The sequence below is a fragment of the Anser anser genome (genome assembly GCF_964211835.1).
Source record: "Anser anser genome assembly, chromosome: 13".
Taxonomy (NCBI): Eukaryota; Metazoa; Chordata; class Aves; order Anseriformes; family Anatidae; genus Anser; species Anser anser.
Genome location: NC_139734.1, coordinates 21712757 through 21725430, shown reverse-complemented (window position 1 = coordinate 21725430; position 12674 = coordinate 21712757). Strand labels below are relative to the sequence as shown.

Sequence of the window (12674 nt, the reverse complement as noted above, 5' to 3'; positions counted from 1 at the left end):
ATACACGTAAATGTAATTTTTTACTATATCTTCCTAGTATCCTGGATATGTGAGAACTGCACAGAATAGGAACCCCAACCAAGATGCAGCCCCAGTCCCTTGCAAACACTGCCCTCTACTATGAGCCCCTTTTCTCCATCCTCTGCTTGATTTCTCTGCAGACATTCTCACCTTGAGTCTCCATGGCTCACCACAGCCCACCAAGCCAGCTGGGTCTGCTGGGTGCTGCTGCAGCGCCCTTGCCATCGATGCCCATCACTTCTTCCCCTGGTGTTGTACCAGCTCTGGACATTTTCCACACCATAGGCTGAAGCTGCAGCTTGTAGTTTTGCCTAAAAGATAAAAACTGATGTTGAAGTATATCTCTTTTTATTATATTGCCTGCTTATCCCTGGCAGTTCCCAACTAATGAAATCTTCCAGTAACGGTCTGGATTCATTACCTGCCTTGAACAGTTTATAAACCCCATCAGGTTGGTACAAAGAGCTGTGAACTTCTCCTATTAAAGTACCAGCAACTCTTTTCTCCAGCAACTCATTACACCTCTTTAGAAGTCGATTAAACTGCAAGTTACAGCCCCAACACAGTCATATTTTCAGTCAAAAGAGCTGTTGCAGGATTCAACAGCGTGCAGCAGAGTCCATGTAGTGCTAACCTCTAAATTATCCACCGATTATCCCTTTCATTAAATAACATATGTCAATGAATCAAGGAATTTCCCAACTCTTATTATAGGAAACAAGATCATCGGATGCTTTCCCACCCAGCGCGGCAGCCTGAACATGCTTGATGTGGCTCTCGCTGACACCACACGCGAGAGCATCGGGGCGTACAAGAACATGCCCATCTGACCCGGAATGGGAAAAGCTTCCCATCACTTCTGAGTCTTCACAGGAAAAGAGATCGCAGAACAAAAGCCACAGAAAACGTGTGGGAGCAGCAAGTTTTAGGTAAAAGTTTGGCTCCTAAGTGAATAAGTTTATTAAATTGGACTATAAAACAGAGCTACGGCAAATTGTAATAAAAACAGAAACATTATGAAATTAGAAGTGGTTTTGTTCTTCAGGTTTTTCAAAACCAAGTGATTTGCCTTTATTAAAACTTGCTTTTAATATCTTTAAATTAAAAATTTTTAAATATTTTTTGGTTGCATCTCACTTGGTTTGCTCCCCACACTTCTTCCCTTTTGCCCACCCTCCTGGGTTCCCGTTTGTGCTGGGATATCATCATGGCTTAAAACAACGAGCAGTAGTGCAGTGACAACGCTACAGGGAACCACATCACACACATGGCAATTCGACATTTGGGAAATTTAAAAAACTTGCCAATCTCTTCCATTACTGATAAAGAGCAGAGTGCAAATATCCTGTGTATTTTGGCTTTCACGGTGATTTGGATTTGCATAACAGTGTATTAGTCAATACGTGTTTGTGTTAAACAACCAAAGGGTAACAGCTTGTCTTATACAGTAAGGCTGACAAACGAAATGTCACTTTGGCAGCTGGGTGCATGCAGCAAAGGGAGGGAGCCTGCCCTGGGGCTCGTGCTGTGTTCTGCCAAACCCACGCGGGCACCGAGCACAGACAGGCACAGCTGGGCCAGAGGGATGTGATGAAGTTAACTGCTTCCTTACTGCTGTGCAACCACCGATACCCAAGTCAGGTGGCTGCTTTTAATTATTATTATTTTGTTATTCAGCCCTTATTTAATAATTGTGCAGCTAACTTCCTTCATGATGTGCTTACGCTTCGTGCAACAGCAGCAGGAAAATAGAAGCACATCCCCTGGAATGCCACATCCCGGGATCTGTCGAAGTATCCCAGCATTGGCTCACCCCAAAGCAGCAGTTCTCCTGCCAAATGGCTCCAGCTAAAGTGGAAGAGCAGAGCTGCCATGCACAAGCACCTATTTGCCAGATGAAAAGGGGGGTGCAGGCGCTCCCCCACAGCCCAAGGGCTCCCTGCGGGCACATGGAGAGCTCAGGCTGCCTTTGGGAGTTGTGAGCACTGCCAGAGGCGCAGGGCTGTAGGCTGGGCACACATGGATTTTGTGGAGCTTGGGCCAGCAGTGCTTGACTACGAATTTATAGTATGGTGCTTTCAGATCACTTTTCTCCAATTAAGTTGTATATCTCAAAAATATGTAAGACAACTCAAGAAAACAAGAGGAAAGTACAGATTCAGGCTTGGATTTTTTTTTTCCAGTCATAGTTGCATCTTAGATGATGTAAAAGCCAGTTTTTAAGTCACTAGAAGTCATTAGAAATCCTCCCTTCTGTACCGATGAGGCCTGGATCTGGCTCAGCCCTATGCACATGGGCTTTTGCTTCTGATTTAACATGAACAGAAGATTTCAAGTCTTCATCTCATTCAAAAATGCATGTTCTGCTCCTCCTGCCTTCTCCCCATCCTCCCATTAGAAGCCTCCCTCAGGGTGTTCATTAGGGCCTGCACTGACGACCCCAGCAGCAGCTCAGCCCTGTGCCAGCCCCGCAGGCAGGGCCTGTCCCATCCCATCCCATCCCTCTGCAGCAGGGTGCTGTCAGTCCCTTGCTTTTTCCTCCTTGTGCGAACATGCTTGGTGTGCTGCTAAATGAGAAGGGAGAGGCGAATGCTCCATCAGCCTGAAAACCAATGACACCGCGCTAATGAATGCAGCGAAGCAGCTGAACCAAAGTGAGCCCTCTGCTTCAGTAGAAAACCAAAATAATTGAAATTGCAAATGACAGCTTCTCCAAGACATTGCAGAATTAGCAGGTGTGAGCACTGTTCGCTGGTGGACGGGTTCCTTCCCAAACCCACGCTTGTTTAACATGCAGCCATCCACCACAACAGGACGATCAGGGATCAGAACCACTGATCCACAGCCTCCTGAGACAAAGCTGCAATTTAAAATGGAAACTAGGCCAGGGGAGAGCACATCACAGAGGTACAAGGAGCTGGGAGCCACAGCCATGTTGCTGGCAGTGAACAGGGGCCTGTGCTGCTGACCCCGCAGACCAGGGACCTTCCTGAAGTGGCCCTGAGGTGTGCCACACGAAACCCATCACCCCACAAGAGCTGCCAAAAGGGCTGCTCTCCACCAGACACCTGCTCACATTTGGCTGAAGGTGACAGCCACGACATTCCCTGTTAGGACAAACCAGTGATTTCCACAAGAAAGTCTCGCCCTCCTCCCAGTCAGCTCTGGGCAGGGCAGGAGGCAAGAGCTGAGGTTCGGGCTCCAGCCTGAGGAGAGAAAAGGCTGGTGACAAGCTCTTGACACACTTTCACTGTGTATCTGCAGAAAGCCAGCGAAGAAGGACTGCAGCCTGGAACCAGGGCCAAATTCATGTTTCTACGGAGCTGAACTTGGTCACAGAGCCCTGCTGCGAGCTCCGGCTCCACCAAAGGCACCCGGCCAGGCCTGCACTGCGTGTGCTGCTCCTACTCCTCTGCAGCCCCGGGCATCTCCCCACAGCCTCTGTGTTGGGTTTCCATAGATGAAGAACTACCAGCACACTGTTTATCAGAGCAAGATTGGGCAATCTCAGCATCACTGATTTGGGAGGCAGAGTGGAAACTTTTGACATTTACGTCTTCTGCCCATTGACCACGAACAAGGTCCCCCCCGCCCTGCTCCCGCTGGGGACAGCAGCTCTATGGAAACACCGCTGGACATCATTATTTATGGTGCTTTAGTCACCCTGGAAACAAAGTAGATGCTACCAGACATGACTTTTAACACAGCTAATTATGTCATTAGTGTCAGTGCCACTTAACAACTGGCATATACCTTCCCGGGACAACGCTGGCGGCATCTCCATGGGGATGACCCCGCTCCGTGCCGCAGTGGGGACACGCGCAGGGTGCTCCAGCACCATGGTGTGGCCTGGTGGCTGGCCATGCTGTGCCACCAGGGCCTCACTTTTCGGGGAACCCCAAAAGCAAGGGCCCATCCCAGCTGCTATTCCAATAGCTCTGCAGCTCCATGGGGGCATTTCCATGTGAGCAGGAGGCTTGGCTCTCCTTCTCCTCCAGCTAAGAAAGTCCAGGCCCCCTCCTTAACTTACCTCAACTCTTTTGGGGGCCATCTTTAATTATTATAATTTATGGGCAGTATATATTTCTTTAGCTAGCTGTTACAAATTCAATGAAAGATATTTCATAGAACATTTGGATTTTTTTTTTTTTTAAAAAGTCTCCCTAGTAAGTTATGCATTTGCTAAAAAATACTGTTTGGGGGACAAGAAACCACTCATGAGTTCAGTTGGATTTTGTAAACACCCTGCCCCAAAACACTTCCCACCAACACTCCTGCATGCAGTACTTCAGCCTTTTCTTTCCAAAGGAGGCTCTCAACTCTCTCAACTCCAAACTTACTGAAGCAAAACAAGTGATTAAATGGGGAAAAACAAACAACAAAAAAACACAAGCAAACAAAAACCACCAAGAGCAAAGTGAAAGCCATGGCGATGTTCTGTCTCCAAGCCATGCCACACCACACCATGGTGTGGGAGACCTCCAGCTGCAGGCAGGGAGCCCTTGCAGACACTAATGAGGAGAGCTATAATGACCTCCTCTACATTTAATTCCACTCCATGCCCTTTGCCCCAGTGGACACAGATCAGGGCTGCGTACTCACAGCAAAAGTTGTGCCTTTGTTCTTCTGGGCTCATAATAATGCCTCTTATTTCCTTCTCAGTTCTACATACCCGGAGCCAACTTGTTGTTGATGGGGCTTCACGACATCTAACAGCATCATAACCACACAGGGATGCCATCACTGCAGCCACACAGAGGTTTCGGGGCAATGCACGTATTTCAACAGGCTGATCCTCAACACAGCAGGTGGCACCTTTCCATGGTGAAGCACAGGGATCACTTCCATAGAAATGGAAAACTGATTTCATCTCAATATCTCTCTGGGGCTGGGGCAGAAAGCAAGAAGGGACCACAGGTGAAACGGGAGCTGCCAGCCCATCTTGGCAGCCAGCACAATGCCTGCAGCACTCCGCAGCCCAGGGCAACACAGGAAAATAGACACAGGGATGGATGGGTGGGCTGTGCCAGGAGAGCTCCACATGGCCACCAAGAACACTTCTCCAGAAGCATGGGAATTAGCTTTCCCTGTTTCCCCTTGCATGGGAAAGATGAATTGCTTTGCTAGCAGATGATCACCTTTATATCCAGCCCAGCTGGGGGCTGGCCTGGTACAGGAGCAAAGCTTTAGGGGAGAATATGTAAGCTAGTAGGGAGACAGATGCTGTGGATTTGAGCCCAAAACACCAAGAATAAATCCAAGTGCCTTCTGGATGTTTTTCAACAGAAAACAAATAGCGTAATTTTAAAGAAGGCAGTAAGGAATCAGTCTTCTGGGGTTTAGGGTTTCAGCTACATGCTTTAGATGTAATGGCATTTAGTCTTTTGATGCTCATGTTTACCCTCAGTGTCCAGTGGTCCCCACACCACTCTGCAGGAGCAGGATGAGCTCCCACGGACACAGACACAGCCACCTCTGCCACCTGCTTTACAACCCTGCAAGTATTCAAGACTCCTTAGATGCTCTGTGCTGCAGCTGTTGCTTGGTCTAAAGCAATATATATACACACCACCTGATGACATCTTTTTCTTTTGTAGATTAAGGTGTCAAAACTAGTCCAGCCTACCAATAAAAAGCAGCAGCAGGCTCTCCCTCTCTTTCTGGAAGTCTCTTACTGCAAGGCTTGGGCTTGAGGACACTTGTTCCTGTATTGGTCCCATCCCTTTCCACCCCAGCTGAAAACAGCAGGAGGCAGGGATGTCTGGCACCATGACCCCATCTGGCAGGATGGCATTGTGGCAACTCCTCCAGCTTCCCACAATGAAGCCTTGAGGGAAGGATGGACTGTAGGTCTCAAACACACTGGCAGAGCTTGGTTGTTGCTGTTCTCCATGTAACATGCCCTAAGCAAGCCAGAGTGATGCTGGTACACGTGCAATACAGCCAGCACCTTTCCTCAAATCCTTTAAAAAAAGCTAGAAGATAAATTTGATCCTGAAGGCAGTGTAAATCCAAAGAGACTTTGCAGAAGCCTCTCCCATGCCCACCACCACCAGACTCTGCCCCCAGGTGTCAATTATTTTGAAATTGAATCCAGCTGAAGAGCACCTGCTCATAAATATCCACAAATCCACCCACATCCTGTTTGCATCATCACTGGTGTACTTTGGTGGGAAAGAACATGAATAAACGACTGAGTCACAATGCCTTATTTCTCAAATTTCATGCAGTTTGGGAGTTTTCCTTGTATTTGACATTAAGATGCTTGTTCCTTTTATAACCTTCATTACACATTAGGAAGAATGCATGCAGACCCAAATAGCTCTTGAATTTATAAATATGTTGCAATTGATGTATTTTATTTTACAATTATTGTGATAAACAAATGGGATATTTCAGTAATGCTTGAATGTGCTCTGTAAGTAATGCCTTTCATTGTCCTTTAATTGTACGTATTTGGTAAATGAGCTTTAAAGGTTGAATTAGTATTCATTAGGCACAGGCTACCATACATTTTCTGCAAAAGAGATAAAATAACTGTTTCCTCTAGTCATGCCATAGCTGAGTGGCAGCCCAGTGCAATGCACTTTTATTACAGGTATATGTTACCATTTCTTTGCAGACAAGGTCCAATTAGGAAGGTTACAAAGTGGTTATTTTTAGTTAATGGTTGTGTAATGAACATAGGTCTGTGCACTTACCAATTTTCTTATTATTTTCAGGCTAGAGTCAGAGAAGCAGGGATCAAGCTCTTCAATGTAAGCTAACCTAACCCCCCAAAATTAATGACGCTCCACTAATTTGTCAGGAGTATTATATCTGCATCAGTGCCTCAACTTCACCACCTCGTACATCCCCATATCACCACAAGGCAGGCAGGTAACAGGTTAGAAAACAGATGGCAGAGCGATGCCCACAGGTGCCCAGTCTCTGCAGGCCCCTGCCAATGCACACTGAACTATTTGTGCTCAGCACAGCAGCTATCACCCAGGATGCACACTTTGCAACCCTTTGCATAATGAAACAAAAATCCATGAGCACACCAAAAGCTTCTGTATTTCCGCCCAATTTCTGGCCAGCAGAACCAAAGGCTTTACAACCCAAATGTTCAGAGCCAGGGACAGTTTTTCCTGGTGGATTACTGAAAGCATAACCTGACAACTCACTGGGCATTAGGTCTCAACACTGCAGAAAACAGAGGCAGGGGGCCAAGGCAAGCAGAGGCTGAAGCAGGTTTGGAAGCCCCAAACCCAGCACAGCATCCCAGCTGCAGCTCATGGCATTAAGGAGCAGCTACACATGAAGCCAGGCTACCCACAGCAACCTCCGGCCCTACAGCCCCTCCTGCTCCCCACTCACAACATTTCTGCCTCTGCTGAGCCCAGGGTAAAACATGACAGAAGGAACATGCAAAGAAGCAACACAAAACCAAACAGAAAAGCTAAAAAAATAAATTAAAATTAAGGCTAAGAAATTCAGATTATTACAGCTTTCATCTTCCCATACAGGCTTCCCTATAAGGCTGATAAAGCAAGGCAAAGAAAGCAGAGTATGGATTCAAACTCAAAAAAGGCACCACTTGTTAAAATAATGGCATATCAGATGGTGAGAAAAGTTTGGAACTGGAAGTTTGCATGCAGCAATAAAATAGCATGATAAAACACAGAATTTAACACTTACTTGATTTAGCTCTAAATTGCAACAAATGGAAGAAGCCATGATCATTTAGGAAGTAGGATATACTTCATACAGACCGAAACGGGTCAAGCAGCCAATAACTCTATAAATATTTAAATGGCAGCAGAGCAGCCCATCATGTGTATTGCCCAGGGATTTAGGCTAAATAAATGAAGTTGGCCTTTCCAACCTCATCATCTGTGATTCAGTAAATATTGGGGGTACTCAGTCACCAAGTACAGACACTCTGAAAAAACCACCCGCATGCACAGAATTTTAAAAGCAAATAAATTCTGGCTTCCAGACTCAAGAGAAGGAAAAGATTAGTTTTTTAAGTCAGAACAATGAAGAATTAAGTTATTTTGTTGCTTGCAGAAAGGCATCTGAAGTTACAAATAAATAATACAAGCTGACATCTACACTCACCATAAAAATAGTTACTTGTGACGAGAGGAAAATAAAATGAATGAATAAACTCCATAGAAAGTAGCAGACCTGTTTGCTTTCTCCAGAGAGAAAGTTGACTTTTCTGCCCAATAGGCTCAGTTTTGGCTTTTTCTATTTACAAAATTAAACACGCACATGCTCAGGGCAGCGTTTGCACAATCTCCATGCACCCGTTACTGAGATAACAGAATCACCTCTGCCAGCCAAGGTCCTGCCAGCAAGGACACCTGGGGCTGTCCTGCTGCTGGGGGGGGGCCTGGGGCTGCCTGCACCCCAAAGCCCTAGGGCTGAGCTCACCCCCAAAAAATCCTTCCTCGCCCAGGTTGTGGGGCCCTGACTGCTCAGAGGATGGGGAGCAGGGATGGGTTTTGCAGCCTGCAGATCTCTAACAAGAGCAGAAAGGCAGCTTTTAACCTTACCTGCAGCAGGGAGCAGCTTTGCTGCCCCAGGCCCAAGCAGGGTTTCCCCTGCACCTCCCAGTTGGGGAACAGGAACAGCCTTTGCCCCACAGCTCTCCAAAGAAGGGTAGCACCCCCAGCCTCTCCTTTTAGCTAGCCCAGAACACCTGGTAGCAATTTCTGGCAGAAGATAAGCAGCTTATAATTAGCAGTCAGGTCATTTGTCACCTGTTGCTATTGAACAGTAGGCGTTGGATGCTCAGCACCTGCCCAGCATCCGCCTAGCACCCCTCCCTCCTGGTCCAGCCCAGCAACCTTTGCTTGCAAGAGCCGGGGTGATGTTTGCTGCAGTAGCTGGCAGCAAGGAAAGTTTATTTCTTGTAGCACTGACAGGGCTGCAGCATTTCATTACCTGCTGGTAATGAGGCTCGCCGAGGCGTGACCCCTCTCCGGGAGGCGGCTGCGAGCGATGAATCAGGGCTGCTCTGCTCCAGCTGAGAAACACGGGCTGCACTGCAAACTGCACCCCCAGAAGTTAGGAGAGGGCTGGTGCCATGAAAAGCACACAGAGGAGAGGGGAAAAAAACGTTTGGAGGGTTGTGGGACAATCCCGATGCCCGCTCTAGCTGTTTTATCAGCTCGTGGGTGCTTGCAGCAGCCTTCCTGCACCCGCTGTCCTGCCCCAGCAGTAACTAGAGCCCATTTTCCTGCTCTGCTGCAGCACTCAGCCAAAGGGGGGTGCTGGCAGGATGAGGCCACCACGCCGAGCGTGTTGTGGGCTGTGCTGCCCCTTGTAGCTATTAGCTCCGCTTCCCTGGTTAATTGAGTGCTTAGATGCAATAGTGGTGCAGAGAGGAGCAGGGAGGAAGAAGGCTATTTTAAGTAAAGCCTTTTGTTAATCAGGGTGGAAATTTACTGAGGAGACCTGTGCATAAGCAGCGGTGTTTTCCCATGTTCCTGCTTGGAAAATACCCAGGTAATGATGGGGTGTGGGCTCAGCCTGTGCAGAGGAAAACCAAAGCACTGAACTTCGAGGAGCGCCGTGGAGAACTTCTGTAGCTGATAGCTCCGGGCTACAAAACACATTCTGACATGTATTGATCCAGCAGAAAGTCTATAATATGTAATAATGCCACTTTGTCATTTTCTATCCAATTATTTCTGCTCCCTGTCCTTGGGATTTCCCAGCTGAGCGTTATGAAGTGTGCAGGGAGCAACCTCTGCCTTCTGCTTGCTCAGGAAAAAAAAGACGCGGCCGATGCTGGAGTAGCTGCTGAAATCCCTTGGCTCAGGCTGGGCAAGGAGGCAGCTCCCGCAGGCAAAACGCTCCCTGCTCCGCTCTGGGATTCTCCCAGATGTGCCTGCCCCAGGAAAGTGACACGCAGCATTGCCATGCTGCAGATGCCCACCAGCCCCTTTGCCAGCAGAGCAGGAGTTGTGGCTGAGGGCCTGGTGGTGGCCCAGCGAGGTTGGGATCAGCGTGTCCTGCCGGAGACATTGACAGCCCCTGAGCAGTGCCTGCTCCCACCTGGAACCGCTGTGGGGACTCCAAAATGCTGCACGGACTCGTTACACAAACAAACCTCTGATAATCTTTGGAAAGGAATCCTTACAGAGATGCTCACAGCCACCGCAGCGAGACCTCGTGCCTGCAGCCATTGCTGGGAACAAAAAGTGTTCCGCTCTTAAAATCCAAAGTCTGAATTAGAGAAAAATACAACAACGCGGAGAAGACTGATGCGCAGCACCTCTCAGCGCCTGATGAATCATTTCCCGTGCCGTCAGGCAGATGCGCTCTGCAAATGAAAGGAGAAGGACCAGGCGCAGGGAACATCTGTAGAGATCGGGGAAATAGCACGCTCCTTCTGGCGCTCGCCCCTCTCAAAGAAAGGCCATTGAAATGTTAACATCCAAATACCCAGAGCACTAATACTTGCAAAAGACAGATGACCTCCTCGATTCCCCTGTCATCCAGCATTTAGTCATCTCGCAGGCTAGGATAAAAAGCAAAATTATGCTGTGCAAATGAAGTGAACTTTCACATCAGCTCATCTGCTTATTTTCCCTTAAACGTTGCAATTATTGTTTCTATTGCACAATCACTCCTTACTGCTCCGGATGCATTATTAATATGGAGGAACACAAGCTCTTTTACGAGCTGTTAACATTCATCAGCACTCCGGGTCCCAGCGCAGAGCAAACCTTTCCCCTGCTCGTTCCCATTCACGGCGTGACACCGAGGTGCCGGAGAATTCCTCCGGTGGCTTCACTGGGGCTCAGCTCTGACATCAGGCCGTGCGGCACCCCGCTCCTCGCGGTTGTCCCCGGAGACAGGACAAGTCCGGGTGATAATTACCTGGGCTCCCATTAAGCTCCAGGGGTTGCTGGAGGATTTGCTCCTGCTGTCCTGTGCAGTCACGTTGCCACGGGGCCGGGGCTGGGCTCCCCTGCTCGGAGGCCGGGCAGGTCGAGCAGCTGATGCTTACCGTGGGGTTTTGCCGTGCCCACAAGGAGAGAAGTGTTGAAAAAAACGGCAAAACGTTTCTAAAACAGAATTGTTTGCTTAACCACGAGGATCCAAAACTCACGGTTCTCTTTCTTAATGAGTAAAAGACAAAAGGTGAGGTGCCCGAGTGCTGCTGCGCTGAGCGGCGCTGCGGCCCCGGCCTGCTGCTCCTCCTGCGCCTCAACGCGGGCTCGGCAGCAATCCCAGACCGTCCCCACAGCCGAGGCTTTGCTCTGCTGAACCTTCACGAAAGAAGTGATGGACGGGGACCGGGACAGCTCCAAAGGGAGCGTTTGCTGCCTTTACAGCCGCGCCGGCTTTCGGCACCTCCCGAAAGCGCTGCCGCTGCTGAAGCTTGCTGGCAGGCGGCGGGTGCAGGCCGGCAGGCGGCCAGGGGAATAAAGCCAGCTCCAGGGTGGCTTCGTCTGCACTTGGTAGGAAGGCCTGGGGACGTCAGTGTGGCGGGGGCATGGTGCGAGGGCTCACAGGGGCCCCGAGGAGCTGCCCCCAGCTCCTCCAGTCCCGGTGTCCAGGGCTCGCCCTTGGTGCCCCGGCTGCCGCTGAGGGAGCGAGGCCCCGTGCTGACAGGGGTACAGCCGTATAATGTTTAACTTTACGGCTGTGGTAACAAATTGTTGATTTGAACGGTCAGTGGGGCCCTCGTGGCATAGAAATACGTATTGCAGGTGATACGGTCTTGTGCCGCCATAATCATACTCCTAACATCTCTGCAGGGGATTTTAACCCCAAGCAACCGCATAGAAATAGATGGTCGGTGCTCAGCAGGACGCTGGGGTTTGCTTTTTGGACTCACAACCCCTAACTCTGCAGCGGTCCCTCCCAGCTCTGTCCTGCTGTGCTGTAGAGCCCGGAAACCCATCCGAGGAGCTCATAGTCCTGAAGCACCCAGCCCTGGGTTTCCACCAGCTGCCAGCCTGTGCAGAGCCGGAGGGCTGAGGGCTCGCACTTCGTCACCGTTCAGCCCCTGGTGCTCCCTGAAAGCCGGAGGCTTGACCTTACGAGATCCCAGTTGCTACTTGCTATCTCCTGTGTCTGCATTGCACAAACACGTGAAATATCACAAAGCAAAACCCCAAGGGATGTTCATCTTAGAGCAACAAGTGAAGGCAAAGCAACTACTTCAATGTTTTTCTGCTACTAGACAGCAGATGCTAATCCTTAATGAACGGTGCCTGTGTGAATCCAGCAGCACCATTTATATCATCTGACCTTGGTGGAGTTGACTCATTAAGCGTTATAAATAGCTACTCCTAATAGGCAGTCGGTGTACAGGTGCCTTGTGTAATGATTGAGGAACAATCACAAACTAATTTCCCACTGATAATTCATAAGATATTTGAATAAAAATAAGGCTGTATTTGCATATCTCCCCAGAAGGAAGTAATCTCCCTGAAAAATATTCTGGTTTGCAAACTGCGTTTGTCAATGACTTTAGCACAGTCACTTTCACAAGAAATTATGCTAATACATGTGGAAGATTACATTTCCTTGGAAAAAAAGAAAAAAAGAAAAAAAAAGAAGTGCAGTACGACAGAGGAGAGCCCAGATGACTGCAGCGCGCTACGCTGCCCTGAGTAATTGATTGCTGCACCCATTCAAATAAA

At 48.7% G+C, this 12674-nt stretch overlaps 1 long non-coding RNA gene across 2 annotated transcripts in view; it reads right to left on the bottom strand.

Annotated features, from left to right (window-relative positions):
- The window catches only part of LOC310881004, a 15082-nt gene extending 2408 nt beyond the window's left edge, over nt 1–12674 (bottom strand). Inside the window, exons 1-2 of one of the 2 annotated variants that reach the window (XR_014572044.1) lie at nt 8565–12674; nt 172–332 (exon numbers count right to left, since the gene is read on the bottom strand). This is a non-coding gene — a long non-coding RNA (uncharacterized lncRNA). The remainder of the gene's footprint in view (nt 1–171; nt 333–8564) is intronic. The other variant, XR_014572045.1, reaches the window with a different exon arrangement.